The following is a 20133-nucleotide window of genomic DNA, read 5'->3' as shown; positions in this document are numbered from 1 at the left end:
GGCTTAACCCTCAGAAGTGCACTTTCGGGGTCGCGTCTGGAAAATTCCTGGGTTTCATTGTCAACACTAGAGGAATTGAGGCGAACCCCGATAAGATCAGGTCATTGCTCGAGCTTCCCTCACCCAGGTCGCGTAAGGACGTTCAAGGCTTGACAGGAAGGGTGGCAGCCCTTAATCGGTTTATTTCAAAATCCACCGACAAGTGCCTACCGTTCTACAACCTGCTCCGAGGAAATAAGAAATTCGAATGGATAGAGGAGTGCGAAAATGCTTTCCTCGACCTGAAGGCACATCTGGCCGAGCCGCCCGTATTGTCCAAACCAAAGGCATGAGAGCCTCTTTTCCTCTACCTAATTGTCATAGAGGATGTAGCTAGTGTTGTATTGGTCCGTGAGGAAGACCGGGTTCAGAAACCGGTCTACTACATCAGCAAGAGACTTCTCGGGGCTGAATCTCGATACCCGTTGAAGGAAAAGTTGGCGTTCTGTCTTATCATGGCCTCCCGAAAGCTCAGGCCGTATTTCCAGTCCCAATCAATACACGTCATGACCAATCAACCTTTAAGGCAGGTTTTGCAAAAACCTGAAGCATCGTGACGCCTATTGAAGTGGGCCATCGAACTCAGTCAGTTTGAGATTTTGTACACCCCACGAACTGCTATAAAGAGTCAGGCCCTATCTGATTTTGTGGCAGAGTGCGCAGGATTCAGGGAGGATCTTGTGGAAGGGTCACCCCAGGTCACCTCGAGCCAGGCGTCATGGAAGATCTTCGTGGATGGCTCATCCAATGAGAACGGCTCCGGGGCTGGAATCATTTTGATATCCCCAGAAGGGCATAGATTCCACTCGACTTTGAGATTCAGATTCAAGGCCTCCAACAACGAGGCCGAATACGAAGCTTTGCTGGCCGGGCTAAGGATAGCCCAGGAGTTGAAGGCCAGCTCCGTTCCGTGCTTCAGCGATTCCCAGCTCGTGGTAAACCAGGTGCTAGGTGAGTATCAAGCACGGGGAGCCAAGATGGCTGCTTACTTGGCCAAGGTAAAATTTGAACTGTCCGCATTTGAACGAGGCTCAATCGAGCAGATACCTCGAGAGCAGAACGCTAACGCAGACTCCCTCGCCAAGCTCGTTACCTTCGGGGAGACGAAGGCTTTGGGGTTAGTACCGGTAGAGTTCCTGGAGAAACCAAGTATAGAAGAGGTCAGGGCTGAGGTCGAGATGATTAACGCCAGACCGACCTGGATAACCCCCCTCCTCGAGTATCTCACCAATGGAAAGTTACCCGAGGGGCGTAACGACGCACGGCGGGTACTGTATCAGGCTCCAAGGTATACGATAATAGATGGGGTGTTGTACCGACGTGGGCATTCCTTACCTCTCCTACGATGTGTTCTGCCAGGCGAAGCAAAGGCCATCCTGCAGGAAGTGCATGAGGGTTTTTGTGGGGATCACACTGGGGGGCAAAGCTTGGCCCTAAGAGTCTTAAGGCAAGGGTATTACTGGCCCACTCTATCAAAGGACTCGATCTCATACGTCAAGAAATGTGACAAGTGCCAGCGATTCACCACAGTTGCCCGAGCTCCCCCAGTCGAGCTGAAGATGATCTCGTCCCCATGGCCATTTGCGATCTAGGGAATCGACTTGGTTGGCGCCCTCCCTACTGGAAATTATCGCGTTGTAGTCTTCTCTCCAGCCCCTTCAGAGTCTCTTTTTCTCTCTAAACCGTCATCAAAACTTAATCTAAAATTAACCCTAATAATTATTTATAGTCTCAATTAAATTCTAATAAAAAAGAAACAAAAAATCTGAAAACAACGTCGCGAGCCGCGGCCTGAAAAATGCGAGCCACAGCCTAGAACGAAATATGTGCCTAAATCTGTCCCTCAGGCAGGGGCCTGAAATTTTTGTGCAGCGGCCTGTCTGGAAGAAAAATTCTGAAAGTGCAATTTCCACTTAAAGTGTCGCGGCCTGAGTTTTATGAGCCGCCACCTACCTCCAAATTCTTCAATTCTTGATCTTAGATAGCTTCCACGTTGCCACCACTTCCACATTTCAATCCCGAAAGCTTTGAATACTCCTAAAACTTTATTTTAACTACACTTGCCATCAAAATGTCAGATTTATCATCATAAAATGCAACGTAGAAAATATGTTGTAGAATCACGAAACTTAGTGAAAACTATTAAAAATGCTATCATAACACCATCGAAGCATAGAAAAACTTAACAAATATTAATACAAAAATGACCTTATCAGGCGGGGTCCGCTACACTGTGGTGGCCATCGACTACTTCACGAAGTGGGCTGAGGCAGAACCTTTGGCAACAATAACTTCCAAGAAAGTCCTCGACTTCGTGGTCAAGAGCATTATCTGCCGATTCGGGCTACCCAAGAAAATCTTATCCGACAATGGGACTCAGTTCGACAGCGACCTCTTCACCGAATTTTGCGAAAGGTACGGAATTGTGAAAAGCTTCCCATCTGTGGCCTATCCCCAGGCAAATGGCCAGGTCGAAGCTGTCAATAAGACGCTAAAGGCGAGCCTTAAGAAGAGACTAGAAGAAGCCAAGGGGGTCTGGCCAGAACAGCTCCCCCAGGTTCTATGGGCATACTGGACCTCGCATCGAACTCCTACGGGTCATACTCCTTTCTCCCTGACTTTTGGGAGTGAGGCAGTCCTCCCTGTCGAGATTAAGGTATCTTCGCATAGAGTCCAGGCATATGACCAGGACCACAACCACGAACTACTTTGCGCCTCCCTTGACCTGGTTGATAAAAGACGAGAAGATTTGCAGCTTCAGCTCGCACATTACCAGCAAAAAATCACTCGTTATTTCAACTCAAAGGTCAAAAAACGCGCCTTTAGCATTGGCGACCTGGTCCTCAGGAGAGTCTTCTTAACCGGTAAGGATCCCAAAGATGGAGTATTGGGACCGAACTGGGAAGGGCCATATCAAATCACCGAGGTCATTAAGGAAGGAACTTACAAATTAGCTCGGCTCAATGGAGAAGTAGTCCCACGAACCTGGAACGTTATTCATTTGAAGAAATATTATCAGTAGCACCCTTGTAAGGCTTAAAGGCCACTTTTTTTTTAAGCAATGAGAATTAAATCTTTGTTTATTATTGTGTATATTTGTGGGTGTAATCTCAAGTAACCACGAAAGACCCTTTCCTAGTTACTTGGGGGGCATATGGTGCCTGGATATAACCAGATTGCCTTAAAACTTAGAAGTTAATTCAAATTGATTGATCGTTGTTTTTCTTAAAAAAACACGAGATATTGATAAAGGATTAACGCGAACTAAGTCCTATCCTGGATATAACCAGGTCAGCCCAAAACTTAGAAGTTAATTCAAATTGATTGATCGTTGTTTTTCTTAAAAAACACGAGATATTGATAAAGGATTAACGCGAACTAAGTCCTATCCTGGATATAACCAGGTCGGCCCAAAGCTTAGAAGTTGATTCAAATTGATTAATCGATGTTTTTCTTAAAAAGCACAAGATATTAGTCAAGAATTAACACGAACTAAGTTTTCAAACTAACGTCCTCGACATAACCAGGTCATAAAACTTAGAAGTTAATTCAAATTGATTAATCGGTGTTTTTCTTAAAAAGCACAAGATATTAGTCAAGAATTAACACGAACTACGTTTTCAAACTAACGTCCTGGACATAACCAAGTCATAAAACTTAGAAGTTCATTCAAATTGATTGATCGTTGTTTTTTTTAAAAAGCACGAGATATCGATAAAAATTAACGCGAACTAAGTTTTCAAACTAATGTCTTGGACATAACCAGGTCATAAAACTTAGAAGTTAATTCAAATTGATTAATCATTGTTTTTCTTAAAAAACACGAGATATCAATAAGAGGTTAACGCGAACTAAGTTTTTAATGCATTGTCCATAGTGCAACCAGGACTTATCTTAGAAGTTGGGTCAAGATTGGTTAATATGTTTTTTCTAAGAAAAGTGTATAGAAGCAAAAATGGATAAAGCCAATTGTCTCGAGGTGGAAAAACCTCATACAAAAGTTACAAAAAAAAATAATAATAAAAGTGTTTGAAAAAGAAATGCCCTAGGCCCCACCGGGCTGCTCCGTTGAGGTCGCCGTCTCGCCCTTCTGCTCGGCCGCTGTGGAGGTCTCCCCGGTCTCAGAGGGTGCCTCTTGCTGAAGACGAGCTCTAAACCCCTCGAGGAGGGGCTCCCAGACATCCGCTCCTAGAAAGGAGAAGTCGCCATCCGGGTTGAAAACCCAGCAGTGGTATAGCATGAATTACCATGGCGGAGCTGGAAGCTGCCTTCTCCGTTGCCAAGGCGGCCTTGGCCTCCGCAGCCTCGGTTTTCGCAGAGTCTAGTGCCTCCCGGGCAGCCTTGGCCTCCTCGAGTTCGGCCGTTACAGCGGCTAGGGTAGCCTTGTTAGCCTCGGCCTCTTGCAACTTGGGGCGGGACGCGTCCAGGTCGACCCGCACGGCCGCCAAGGCATCCTTAGCCTCATGTTCCTGCTTTTGGGCAATCTTCAGGGAGGCCAAGGTAGTCTGCTGGGCGGCCAAAACAGCCTGATGCTCGCCCCTCATGTCCTCGAGCCGAGCCTTGGACCTGGAAATGATCCGGTGAAGAGCCAAGGCACCCTACAAAGCAAAGAAGCAACTGCCTTAGAAAAAAAAAATAGAAATAACGTGCGATGAATGATAACCAAAAGAGTACAAAATGTAAAGCCAACTTACCGTTAGAGCCATTCCCAGTGAAGACTCCATCACGCTCTCCGGGCTCCTTGTTTCGTACACCGTCCCCCAAAAGACGTCAGGAATTTTATCCAGGGCCTGGGGGTCCACCGGAATGCACACCTCAAGGGCTGCGGTTGCCAAAATCCTGGGCTCCGCCCCCATATCCCAAACAAAGGCGGGAGCTCGTGGAGGGGGCGGGGGCATCTTCTCCACAGCGGCAGAAGGTGGAGGTACCTTGGCCTGGGCAGCTAGGGTCTGGTCTTTCCCCTTTGCAGGGGACTTGGTTGGGGTCCCAGCGGCTTTCTTCGCCACCCAGAGCTTCTTCATTTTGGGCCCAAAGGCTCCAGCGGAAGAGTTCCCTCCTGTGAACATAGCTCGCAGGTCTCTGTTCCCGGGCTGAGACATTTCCTCTAGCAAAACAAAGACAACATTAGTATACAAGTAAGCATTTATGCAAGAACAAAAATAAGGGGGAAAAAGCAGAACTCAAGTATATATATTGAAAGGGATCCTACACCCCGAGCTAGAAGAGGAATCTATGGTCACGACCATCGGCCCCGGAGCTCCTACGGGGGAATCTAAGACAATGACTTCGCGAGCTGGAATAGGTTCTAGGTCCGGATCTGGTTCGGGACTAGACTCTTCTACATACTGCCTAAGACCCGGAGCTACAGTACCCTCCCGAAGAGAGGGCCACGACCGGAGATTAGTCCCATACTCCTCAAAGAGGGCCGGCCTAAAGGCTAAGGTGTTGTCTACGACTACAGTACCCCTAGGGCGGCTACTCTCGTAATCCAGCACGAGCCGGTCGACACACTGGAGTAGGGTTACGTCGAGGTCGGGGTTGTTTCGATGGCATTGGATGGGCTGGTTGGGATTAAACCTATCTAACCGAGGATCGGCGGTGGCCCTATCTAAGCCCCTGAACATGTAAGGATTACCTTGCCCAGAGGGACCTGTGGCTGCTCCGGACCGGATCCTCTCCTCATCCGTTCTTTGTGCGACTTCCAGCGCCCGCTTCCTCCTCGTCCATATGAGGGGCACCTCGTCCTCCTCGTCCTCATCCTCTCCTTCCCCCGCGGCCTCCTCCTCGGGGATGGGCCTCATCTCGCGAGCTGGGGGAAGCCCCCAGGGTCTCCTCAAGGCCAAAGTCTGGCCTGGAGAGATCAGTTTGCATGCCAACATCGTCTCGTCTGTCATGAGCTGGCGATAGTCCTTTTCACTGGGGGCAAACCTGCCAGTGTCTCGTACTGACTCCCGAGGATCACAGACTTGTCTGTCCTCGCGAAAATGGCTACAGAATTGTTCTAAGTCAGAAACTAATAAAGGGGAGCTAACCAATACTTAACTTACGAGCTAAGAGTAAAAGGCACTTACGAGGACGGTTGAAGTAATGAAGTTCGCAGTTGTGAAATCCCTTGGACATAAAGAACTGGTCTTTGAAGTCATTGGGGTGGCTGGGCAGCTCGATGACCGCAGCCGTGTTTGGGAAGTGGCTCAGGTAGTAGAACTCGTCACCTCGCCCCTGCTGCTCCGGGCTGGCCTTGAGGCAGAAAAAATATAAGATGTCCGCCGGAGTGGGGACCTCCCATTCCTGTTTCAGGAATAGATATCTCAACCCCGCCAACAAACGGTAAGAGTTGGGGGGGAGCTGGAAAGGAGCAAACTTCACGTAGTTGAGGAAGTCGGCGAAGTATTGGTCCAGCGGGAGGAAGGCCCCAGCCTTGAAGTTCTCGTCACTCCAAGCCGCGTATTCCTCGTCAAGTGGCGCGCAGCTCCGCTCACCTTCTAGGTGAGGTCGAGCGATCAGGGCGCCCCTCCCCAGCTCGATGTTGTGGGAGAGGAATATTTTATTCACTCTCCCCTAGTCGGTGATCTTCGAGACAATCCTCTCAGCCTCGAAAAAAGCATCGGGTGCCATCTCGAGCTCCTGCTCCACGGCCGGCCCAAAGACGGGGATTGGGGAGTCTGTCATCACCTCATTTCCTTTGGACTGTTGGGAGGACGAGCTGACTGTGGTCTTCTTAGGAGCGTTCTTCTTGGGTCCCATCTGGTCACCTAGCGAACAAAAGAAGAAATTTTAGAAAGGGCGACCTAAACATAAGAAAGAATCTGAAGAGAAGTGTTTCCTTTGCACGGGCTGAGGTAAGCTCAGCCCGTGGAGAGTGAGACCACGCGGTTCTATGAACACGCGCCTGTGCTCCCAACAGATCCCCGATTACTCGGAATCCGTGTGTCAGAAGGGTCAGGATAAAAGTTTGCCTTGGAAGGAAAGTTTCAGTAAGCAAGAAGTGCAGAACCGCCTGTGAAGCGTGTCCCCTAAGCTACCCGGTTTTGCACCCAAAATGTTGGATATTTTAAACAAGCATACCAAAAAAAATCCTACCCAGAAAATTTCCCCAGAAAAACGCACCCTATGAACCATGCTCCTAAATGGTTTTCTTCTACAATTGATGCCCTAAAATAAAAACCTACACCCTCCATACTCACAAAAACCAGCAGAATATTGCATGTAGCTACAGTAACTATTTACCTAGGCTACAGTGAAAAGAAAATTTAAAGCATGCACAGTCAGAAAACTTACGAAATGTTTTTCTGTGGGGGAGATGAAGGGGTCGTCTGGGTTGGGGCCTCGACGGGATAACTGGTACCAAAGCCTCAAAGGAGCCCTTGCACCCGATCTTCTGGAATGCTGGAAACGGTAACCGGGAGAAAAAGAGGGTTTTTTTAGGGTGAGAAGAGAGAAGAAGATGGGAAATTTAGAAAATTCTCAAATAAATGGGTGGCCCATGCGTAAGGTGGCCACCCCTTTTATATACGTGAAAGGCCACATGAGGAGGGCCGTTGGATTGCCCTGATGTGGGATCCGAGGCTCTCCACTCGAAAGGCGAAACGACGGCTGAGTATAGGCTAGGCCATTTAATGCGGTTCTCGGAAGACGTACCGTCACCAACCACGATGCTCCACGTATTCGGCGCCTGCGTAATAGGTGGAATATGGAGAGTCCATGGAGAAGCCTAAAAACCCCCACTGTGGCCCCAGATGATGTCGTGTGCCACAAGCAGAGGCTTGGGTGGCACATGTATGCCCTGATTTTCCACGGGCTATTAGCGAGCTGAGATATGGCCTAATTATATCAGCCACGTGGATACCACATGGTCGGAGCTGCTATCGTTAGGTCCTACCTCTTTAGCTCAAGGTAACCAAAGGTTTACCAAGATTATTTAAGGGCCGAGTCAGGAAAATAAAGACTGCAGGTCAAGAAGGCGTCCAGCTCGAGGCACGAGCTGGAGTTGGAAGCTGTGACCCTTTATAAAGTCAACCACGCAATATAAATGTGCATATATCAGACATCACGTGTCTGATATATCCCTGAATTCTCGGACACGCCGCATGAACGTGCATGTTCAGGCACCCACGGCTGGGTTGGGCCGTGCGGCCCACGTTCATGAATGTCACAAAAGCGACATGATGGGTCAGAAGGTCACAGGATGACCCCCCTTACCAACTCCCAGGTGCCCTCTCCTATAAATATGGAGACCTTGGGAGTTGCAAAGGGTGGGATTCTATTGTGTAACGAAATACCCTGTAAAGAATACTAGAAATATAGCAATAATAGTGGCTGGTAGAGTAGAAGGATTTTAACCTTTGAATCACCTAAAAATGTAATTGTGTCATCAGTCCATTTAAAGATCATTCACCTGTTTCGGTTCATTATTAAGCACTAATCTCTTTCTCTTATTTTCTTAATTACCTGTTGGCGAAGAACCGCGTCAACAGAAGTTATTACTGCTACAAACATTATCCTCCTCGAAGAAATCTAGATTAAAGTTACTCGTTGGAAAAATAAAGGTGCCATTCCTATCGAACATACTAATATGAATGGGAAACATATCTAAAAGAGTTCAAAAATCTATACCATTTTTGTCCTCGGACGAGTCATATACCCGACCAGGGTAATCGGGTAGTTTTTGTTTTCCATTCCCGTGGGAAGGAGGAATGGATTGGCTGGTTCCCTAATTGTAATGCCCCAAATTTCCTAATAAGGTTTAAGACCTTGATTAGGAGGCCGGGAGGGCCATAATTGATTTATTATGGTATTTAATGATTATATGCATGTTTATGTGAATTATATTATTATATGATGGTGAATGTATGCATATGGGCTTATATTTTAATTGCTAGGGCATTTTGGTAATTTGGTCGTTGGGGGCGTGATTGTGTAATTTTATGCATATGGGTGAATTATAGTTTTACCACATTATATGTGGATTGGTTCGAGCCATTCGGCATGAGACGATCATGGGAATGCAAGTTTTCGGTCTAGTCATAACGAGATTTAGTTCGAGGCTCGGGGTGAGTCTCGGGGTCATTTTGATGATTAGAACATTACCGGGAATTAAAGGGTAATGGGGTATGATTTATTGGCATTTGAGAATGTTGAGATTAGCGGGAATCGGAGAGCGTTAATTATAATTAACGGTATAGGTTGGAAATGACGAATTTACCCTTGGGAGTGTTTAGAAGCTTTTAAATTGGCCTAGGGGCATTATGGTCTTTTGACCTTAAAGATTTATATGACTTGAAGGCTGTAGAAAATACAGAACAAAAACAGAGCATCCTTATCGTTATGCTTCTCTCCCTTCCGTGTACCAAATCTCCTTCATCCTCCTTACAATTTTTGAGAGCCAAATGAAGAACAAGCTAGGGAAATCAAAGTTTGGGGATTCTAGACTTAGCTCAGCCATTGGGAAGGATTCAAACCAGCTTAAGGTAAGGAATTGAACCTGAGTTTTGAGCTATACCCTGTTTTTCTATTAAGTTTTCAGCTAAGGATTTTGATGTGTTAGTTGAGAATTAATGGAAGTTTAGTTGAGGTTTAACTTGGGTTATGGTGAGGGTGAGTTGTGGGTGATGTTTGGTGGTTGAATTGGGTGTTAGGTTGGAGTTTGGGACAGGTTTGAAGGGCTGGTTTCAAGGGAAAACGCAGGGGAAAATCTGGTGTTGCGTGCTGAGTTTTTGGCTAGTCTGGGCTGGGCGTCGCGGTGCGGCTGTGGTGCGCCGCGGCCCTTGGCGTCTGGCAGGGAAGGCCCTCTCTGTCTGGAGGGCGCGCTGCAGCGCAGCTGGGGAGGGCCGCGGCCCTTAAGGTCATTTTAGCCCAAAATAGTGTTTTAAGCTTGGGGATTCAAGCCTTAAGCCTCGGGGTTGAACCTAGTACCCTGTTAAGTGGGGATTGATGTCCCGGAGGCTAGATATTGGTTTGGGAACTTATGTTGATCATTTTTATTGATGGTATCTTATATTTTTGGTTATGACTAGGTGGCCGTTAAAGGACCAAAGGACTGATCGTTCTCAAAGGTCGTATCTTTTATTAATTCTTGCTCGAACCCAAGGTAAGAAAACTACACCCCATATTTGACGTGCATGGCTATGATTGACGCATGTTGGATGTTTAAATGTAAACATTGATAGCATAATGAATGCTTGGCAATCTTGCCCATTTGCATATGATTATTACTGAGGCATGCTGGATGATTAAGTGTGATGCATGTGATGCACGAGAAACATGTGATTAGGGCATGCCATGAATGATGAATATGAGATTGGTCAGAGCTTGAGTCTCTGAGTTTGTGCATGATCATAATTATGCTAGCAACTGTTTAGTAAGCATGTTGGGTGCCCTATTCTTGGATAATTGGCATATGATACACATTGATAGCATTGCTTACTTGTGCATGGCACTGACTAATTAGTCAGATTTGGCAAAGGTGTTAGTATCAACTGTGAAGCCGTGACTCACTAGTCAGGTTCGGCAGTGGTACTGGGCACTGGTCACATTGTGCTAACTCACTAGTCATGACAACCCTAGTGTGTTTAGTGCAAGCTATGTCGATTGGACCTAATCGACCCTCTGCATTGAATGACTCAAAGAGCAGTAATGCAGGACTGACCTCAAGTTCGATGAATATAAACAAGCATTTATCTAGCCAAGGGCTAGTCATTTAGAGCCATTGTAGGAAAGCCTAGGTAACGGTGTTGTTACACGACTATGGGCACTGGGCCCCTAGTGACTTGGTTGTCAGTCACTCAGTATGGTTTACCAGGACCTCAAAGTGATATTCACTCATCTGATCAGAGCTATGAGCTCTGTATGATCATTTTGATCATCATATGCATGGCTTTGGGCACTGAGGCCCCAGTGACTTGCTTGTTGGTCACTCAGCATGGTTTACCAGAACCTGTTGAAGGTTAGAGGCTTACCCAACAGCCAGCCTTCCATTTGAATTAGTGACTTGCTTGTCAGTCACTCAGTATGGTTTACCAGAACCTGTTGAAGGTTAGAGGCTTACCCAACAGCCACCCTTCCACTTGAATTAGTCACTTGCTTGTCAGTCACTCAGTATGGTTTACCAGAACCTCAAGTGTTGCGACACTCATCTGATTAGGATTGACTTGATAGTCCTCCAATCAGAAGGCCAGGATTTCTTATCCTGGATACCCCAGCATCTGCTTGAATTCATTTGCATGCTGAATAGAGCTATGAATGCTAGGCATGCCAGATATGACTTGATATCGTGATTTGACTGTTTATGAGCATATGAGTTTTCTTGCTGGGCTTCGGCTCACGGGTGCTGTGTGGTGCAGGTAAAGGCAAAAGGAAGCTGGACCATCCTTGAGTTGGAGAGCTTAGGTGATGACGTGTACATATGCAGCTGCTCGACCAATACTTGGGCGAGGTTTGAAAGTGGAACTAGGGCTGAACCTTGTTTTGCCGCTTAGAACGGCCTGTTGTAAACATTTTCTTGTAATAGACTCTAAAATTATATTTTTGGGATCCCAATGTATACAGTAAACGTTCTAGTGAAACGTTATACCTTAACCAAAGTTTTTAACCCCTAAACCGCTAGTCATACTTAGTTACACGTTTATGGCCAAATGACTCGATTAGCGAGTTTAGCACTGTTTGCAATGTGCACTGTAGCGGTCCCTGGAGTTGGGGCGTTACACTAATAGTGACCACTATCATCGGTCAACGTCTGGGAGGTTGAGACACATCCTATGGTTGGGAGGCATCGTCAGCACCTTCTCCTGTGACACTCCTAACAGTTGTTTCCTTCACATATTGGTGAGGCTCCAAAAGGCCGACCAGCCTTAGATTGTTTTTGGTGACCAGCTCCTTGATACTCTTTTCTATAGAGGTCATGCTGGACAGGGTAAAGACCCTCTCTACCATGCCATGAGTGGGCTCTGGTCAGAACCATGGGCCTATATTCAACAGAGTAAACAAAGACAAAAAAAAAAACAACTAGAAGTTTGAACAAATTCGAGAAGTAAAATTACCTCCTCAAGTAAAGGACAAGTTGTATGCTATAAGATCGATTGTGAGGAAATACTCTTGGAAGTATTTTCCCACATTGGACATGTAAGTTATATCGGTTAGGAGTGTGCGAGAAGACTCCTAATGGCAAAAATTGAAAAAACCCCATGTTATTTTGGTTAGGGATGTATTTTAGATCGAACAAGTAGTTGATTTCGTGGGGAGTGGGTACATGCCATTTTTTGTGGTGGTAAAGAATATAGAGTGCCGATATCACTCTTTACCCGTTCGGTGTAATTTGGAATGGAGAAATGTCAAAATAATTCGTCACTCCTCGGAAAAAACCGTACAAAGGCAAAGTAGCCCCTGCCTCTATGTGATACCTCGACTAGGCACTATAAGCGCTTCCAGGCACGTTTGCCCTCTGGTCAAGGGTTGGCTTGAATAATGTAATCGGGGGCCAATATTTCTTGACATATTTGGCCACCATCCTGCTCGATATGATGCTAGGAGGGGCAATTGTAACGCCCTGGTTACCCCAGAACAGTTACGGTGAATCGAAAATTTGACCCACTACCCGAGTCCTTTGGTTATAAACGTGTTCTAAGTGTTATTGACAGGTTAAGGTGGAAAAACAATAAAAAGGAAAGGATATATTTTATTAAGTATATAACTGCTCATGAGCATATCAAAACGTTTACAAGTTATTTATAACTCAAAATGGTCGGTACTGTTTCAAATTTACAAACCCGCCGACCTAAGCGGCAAAATAGGGTAAACCCCTTAGTTCCTCTGAGAACTCCTTGGCCGTGGTGGTCAAGCGGCCGCATATGTACACATCACCACCTAAGCTCTCCACTCAAGGCTGGGTGAGCTTTTCTTTCCCTTTACCTGCACCACATAGCACCCATGAGCCGAGGCCCAGCAAGAAAACACAATATAGCATGATATAATATCAACAATGATCATAATAATCATTCAAGACTGTCAGTCCAAAACAGATAGGTGACAGTCGTAAAAGTCACTAAATTAGGAATAGCTCCCCTCAGCCTTGTGATGATAGGGTCACCGGGGTTTAACAGGTAAGTGAACCTTTCATTAGCTTAACCAGGATAGGTGCATGGTGACTGATCACCAACATAACCTTCCTCATGACCATAGAGTCATAACCCTGGAACATCATTCCCTAGCCATGTGACAAGCGGTCACCTGGGCCTTAGGTCGTGGCTCTGAGTAACTAGTCTTAGACTAGCCAAGCGCTTATAAGTTTCATTGACCTTAGGGTCAGTCCAGCATTAATGCCTTAGAGCCATTCAATGCTGATATCGATTAGATCTAATCTTCATTCAGCCCTGCGTTTAGGACGCTTATGCCGTTTCTGACTCTTAGGTCAGTGTCCCTGACTAGTCAGTGCCATATACAAATAAACAACATTCACTAGCATTTAATATGCAATCCATGTCCACATTTATCAATCAACATGCCTTAATAACAATCACGCATGTCATATATACACAGGGTGCAGTTTTCTTACCTCAGATTCGAGCTAGAATGAATAAAGGAACGACCCTTGAGAACGATCAACTTTTAGTCCTTTAGCGGTCACCTAGTCATAACCAAACACGGGACATCATCAATAAAAATGATCAACATAGGTTTCCAGACCAATATCTAGCCTCCGGGACATCAATCCAAACTAATCCAAGTAGTAGGAACAATCCCGAGGCCTAAAACTATGTTCCCGGGGTCAAAACTCACAAACAGGCTCAACCCTGCTCAAGGGCTGCAGCCCTGGCACCTTGGGCCGCGACCCCCAGCCACCACTGAAGCAAGGGTCGTGCGCCCAACATCAAGGGTCGCGGCGCCCAGCAAAGGCAATTTCCCCCACCTGCTTCTTCGAGCTAAGGCTATGGCACTCCAAGAACAAGGTCGCGGCCCCCAACCCAGAACATGCCCAAACTCGTTCTCCAACATCCCAAAGCCTCCAAAATCATGCCTAAACATTAACAAATCATCAAGTCAAAGTTCCCAAGCTTCCCAATGGTCCAAAACCATCAAAACACAAGGTTCAATCAAACCAAAAACTCAATGGTTCACAAAATCCAATTTAAAGCTTAGAAACTCTAAAAACTCAAAACTTAAACTTAGATTACCTTCGATTGGGTTATTTTCCGTCAAATTCTTCGGTCAAGAAGCTTCTAATCTTTCCTAGGATCGCTATGCCTCGATCCTCGCTTGATTCTGACTCCTAGAACTCGAGAGTTCTTCGAAAAGGCTTCGAACGGTAAAAATGAACTAACGGGAAAGAACGAGAGGTTTTCTAACGTACGTTCTATCTGACAAGCTACTTCAAGGTTAAGTAATCTCAAATAAAACCTAGTGCTCGGGGTCCCAAAAACCTCCCCAGGGACATTATAGTCAAAACTTCCAGAATTTCATCATGATCTCAATAACTCCCAATTTATCATCAAATAAACATTCTTACTACCCAATAATTGACCCCGTTATGACAAAACCGCTAATCCATTAAATAGGACCATCTCATGCCGAATAGCTCGAATATATCTCCATAATAATGGAATCTCATTTACAAATCACAATATGCACCCAAATATACAAATATACCCTTAACGGGTCAAATTATCAAAACACCCTAATATTCAAATGTGGACCCACATGCATGCATATAACATCATATTATAATATAATTCACATAAATATGCATATTATCATTTAATGGCATAATTAAACAGTTATGGCCCTCCCGGCCTACTATTCCAGCCACTAAACCGCATTGGGGATTCGGGGCATTACAGCAATGTACTAGGGTACGTCCTTTTTTACGACCTCTTTTACAAGAGCGCGGGAAAGGAGGATCTCGACAGGTTACTCGGTTGCTGCAGGTCGGTTGTTAGTTGAAGGAACCTCAACATTGTCCGCATGCTGGCCAATGTGAGGATCAGAGATCTTTTTCCTTCTCTGAGCAATGTGTTTTACTCGTGTCATAGAGGGGTTTGAACTGGGATGGCTGGTTGATGGTATTGGATGTGTTGTATTTTGTGGAATTGGTAAAGTAGGTGGTTCGGAGTCTTCGAATAGCAAGTTTAGAAGGTCTTCGTCTATGGCCTCTCACCTCCCCAGGGATCGTGCATGAATATCTGGGAAGAAGTGAGAATCTACGACCAATAGGGGGAGAATTAAGAAAATAACTATTGTTCGTGGAAATTAATTCAACATTTAGCTAACTAGCAAGTATTTAGCAACAGACAGAATTTAAGATACGAGCAGGTGAGTGTAACATATCAAAAAGTAAAAGTAAAAAGTTTTTTCAAGAAAACCTTTCGAGTTCGTCACAGGCGGGAAAGCCCTAGATTTTTTTTGGAGCCCAAAAGTCAAATTTTTACTTCGATTTCGGACCCGAAATCAGTAGTTAAATCTTGCTCAAACCCTCCTAGACATCTTTACACTCCTAAATATTACCTAAACCCTCAATTATAACCAGAATCACACACACTCCTACCTATAACCAATTGTCCTCTAGAACACACCAAGAACTTCAATGACAGTTACGAAAAAAATCTATTTGCCTTGTTAGGATGCAAGAAAATTAGCAAAAAATGGAAAGAAGTTTGACAAAAACTTACTAGAAGTGAAGATTGCTCAAGAAACTGCGTTGAAACTGTATAGAAATTCATGAAGATTCATCTCGGGTAGCTCGGGAGAATGCTTGAAACTTTGAAATTCTTGATGAAAGAGAAAGTTTAGATAAAAAATGATGGAAAGGGAATAAGCCTATTTATATTGCTCAAGGCAACTGAAAGGTTACGAATGAAAATAAGATTTTTGGAACATTGGGTAATGTAAAGCCGTCAAATCTTTCCTTGGAAACTGTGAAATCATGAGTATTTACCTTTTTGAGGAAGTAAAAGTACAGTTGGATGTGACAGGTCGATGAATGTTGATCAAGTAAGTTTATTTAATGTTGATCGCATGATAATAAACTTGAGGGATAAGTTTATTTATTATGATTCGGTCAACATTAAATAAACTAGAGGGGCAAATGTTTCCCAAAAAATTAGCATAATGACGTGGCACAAATATAAGACACATGAATAACACGTGACAAGACATTTATAGAGGACTGGTTGAGTCACGAGCAGACAGGAGAAGAAAAGTTATCAGATGAACTCAAAACTGTAACGGAATATTCCAAATATTTAACGGATTATTCTAAATATTTAACAGAATATACTTTTAAAATCTATTAAAAATAAATATTTATTAATTATATTAATATAAATTCAAATATTATAAAATATCATTAGATATTTATTAATTATATTAATATAAATTCAAATGTTATAAAATATTTGTAGCGTCCTGGAATTTTACTTAGTTAGCTAGATAGTAGTAGTTGTAGTATTTTAGATTCCGTGAATTTTGGTTCAAACCGGGACTTAGTTAGAAACTCATAACAATACTTATGAATTTTATAAGTTTAACCTATAGTTTAAGAATATTAATTATAACATAAGGTTTGATTTAATATTGCTGGTTATTAATATGATAATTATTATAACCTAAGGGTTAGATAGAGCTAATAAGAATATGACACTTGTCATGAGAATGGTTATTCCTAAGGTTTAGATAGAGCCAATAGGATTATGACACTTGTCATATGCATGATTATTAAGAAATTATTATTTTAATGATTAAATAAGGGAAATATAAGACTTAGTCTTCACCAGAATCTGTTAGGAGCATGACATTTGTCACAATTTTATTTATTTGTGGATTAAGTTGTTATTTAGATAATTAAATAGATTTTCCGCAACTTTAGGGTACTGTAACTTCCAACCTATTTTTGACCCAGTTATGTAATGAATTTTGAAAAATAGTATTTCTAGAAAGTTGTAGATAATTGAATTATATTTCTAACAGTATAAAGATGGTCTAAATCGAAGTCCTACATCTCTAGTTATGTTATTTTACTTCAGGTGAGTTTAGAGTTACGAGATTTAGGGAGTTAGAAGTTAAGATTCTATTTGCTTTTATTATTTTTGTTTTTAATTTTAAAAATCAAGCTTTGACTCCTTAAACAATTTGACCAAGTCCTAAGCCTTTGACTGACGAATATTCAAATATCTTCAATAAAATTCATTATTTTTATTCAAGCCAAAAAAGAAGATTTTTATTCCTAGAACTCTACAAATAGGACTTAGGACCCAACCATTTCACTTACTCTTCAGCTGTGATCAGACTCCAAGGTGCTAGTGAGACCATAAGAGTGACAAACACTTGGGTTGGGAAAAAGATTTTCTATTCTTAAGCTTTATAAAACACTTTGGGAAGTGAGGTTAGAGTGTTTCGGTATTGGAGTTAGACTAATTCATAAGGTCAACTGAGGTACTCTTATTCTTAAGTTTCATTCTGTTTGATTCCTTAGTTTCTTTAGTTTTCATTCAGGTTCTAACTTTTGTTATGGTTTTGTGGTTAGGATTTTAAGTTCTTTGAACTTAAGGTGTCTTTTCGGTAAGTTTCCTCTTGGTGGTTTAGTTCTATTCCTTTCATCTCTGTCCTTTAGAAATACTCACTATTTTTATTGCTGGTTTTAGGAGTGTTCCAAGTTCCGCATTTTTTCTCAATTATCCCGGTGTTGGTAAGGAAAATTAGATAATTTAGTATTATGATCTAGTTTATGTAATGTATGATATAGTTTATGTTTGTATGACCTAACATTTCAGGTACAATAAAGGGATAAGTGTGTCTGGACCTAAGGTGTCCAATGATGTATGACAGACTATGTCCGGTAGGCTCGGTTGCCAAAACTTTATGACGGACCTATGTCCGGTGTATGATGGACTTTTGTCCAAGGCTTAATTGCCACCCTTGTATAAGCACTTATCTTTTTATTATATCTGATTTATTATTTTTAGTTATGACTATGATATATGACCTATAGTTATGATTTATGACCTATGATTTATGATCTATGACTTATGACCTATGACTTATGACTTAGAGTATGATTTATGATTTATGGCTTAGATTATGACTTAAGATATGATATGATCTAGATGTTGTGTTTGTATGACTTTGGTGAATATATGTTATGTTTGATTATATGACTAACTAGGGGTGTGCACGGTGTGGTTTGGGCGGTTTGAACACTTTTTAATACACCACGCCACAAGTGCGGTGTAGTAGCTAGAACACACCATGCGGTGTGATTTGGTTGCACCAAACCGACCAAACCAAACCATTTTTTGCGGTGTGGTTTGGGTGGTTTTCCACGATGTAAATGTGTTAAAAAATATGTCATAACAAATTTTAAAATTAAAAGTTTAAAACAATTCCTTAATAAGTTCTAAACATCATCACAAGTTATCAATTAAGTCCAAAAAAAAAAAAAAAAAAAAAATACAAGTCTCCCATGAACTTCTTGTCAAAACCCTCATGGAACTTAAGTTCAAAACATCACAAGTTATAATAAACTTCTTTTCACTCCACTAAACTACCATCATGGAAGAAACCCTCTTGCTTCACTTCACCTAATCAAGGGATACAACTTCATATTTGTAAGTATACGGTGCGGTGCGATGCAAACCAAAATTTCAATCCGCCAAACCGCGCACTGCACCGCACCGCACGGTTTAGCTAAGATACAAACCATACCGAACCATTACACTTTTGACACCGCTGTTTGCGGTGTAGTGTGGTGCGGTGCGGTCGGTCGCCGCGGTTTGTCGGTTTAGATGCTCACCCCTATGACTAACCCTTGTTTGTATTTTCCTTACTGGGCTTAGAAGCTCACTCCTTATGATGTTGTTATTTCAGGAAATTAAGGACAAAAAGGCCGGTGGCGAGTGGGACCTAAGAGCTTTGTGATGTATTCGTTGGGGACCATATAGTCGAGCAAGATCAAGCGAGCCAAATTATTTTTTTATTTTTATTTTTTAAAGTTTGTTTTATTTAAATGTTGCTCATTTTTATGTTAAAGACAAGTATTTTATTTTTATAAAACCATGGATCCATGTATTTATTTTTAAGTTTTTATGAAATAAAATAGCAATATTTACGATTATGACCCAACACTGTGTTCTCGATAATCTATGAGAAATTAGGGCGTTACAATATCATTATTAAATTCAAATATTATAAAATATCGTTAGATATTATAAATTCAAATATTATAAATATCATTATTATAATAATATTTAATACTAGACTAAATATATATTAATTATATCATATAAATTCAAATGTTATAAAATATTAATAATAATAATAATATATGTCATATAATATTTAATCTTAATTTATATAAAATTTTGTGATAATAAATATTTAGTAATTATATTAATATAAATTTAAATATTATAAAATATTATTATAATAATATTTAATAGAAAACTAGATATTTAATAATTATATTAATATAAATTCAAACATATTATTATTAGAACACTCACAATTAAAGAGTCAAATTAGCTAATTCTTTAAAATATAACTAAGAAGTCCTTCATTGGCGGCTTTATATTTGATTTATTTTACCTTAAAGCTATAGTACCACACCAAATTTGACCACATCTATAGAATACTACTCATTATGTAAACTATATTTTATTATTTTCTCATTTTTTTTTACTCTTTGAAGGTAAATTATAAAGTTGACTAAACTATGGATAAAATGCATGATCAAGAGATAATATATTAAAATATAAATTATGATTTGGTTTATTATTATTATAATAATGTTATAGGAAAATTCGGCTAATGCTCTATTATAATAATATATTTATGTTGTATATATTAGATTAAATTAATATATGGTTGAATAAAAAATAATAAATTTATAATATTTAAATGATGTAGAAAAACTATAGAGAATATGATATATGGTGTAATATAAATGTGTGAGGTTAAATAGAAAAAATAGGGTTTTGGTGAGGTTTTTGAAGGATGGAGTAGAGCACTCATTGAGAGTGTTCTTACAATAATATATAATACATAATAAAGACATTATATATAAGAAGTCGTACAAATAATATGATTATATAACTAAATAAGAAATTAGAATAA

The sequence above is a fragment of the Humulus lupulus genome, chromosome 3 (genome assembly GCF_963169125.1).
Source record: "Humulus lupulus chromosome 3, drHumLupu1.1, whole genome shotgun sequence".
Taxonomy (NCBI): Eukaryota; Viridiplantae; Streptophyta; class Magnoliopsida; order Rosales; family Cannabaceae; genus Humulus; species Humulus lupulus.
This window is presented reverse-complemented; position numbering follows the sequence as displayed.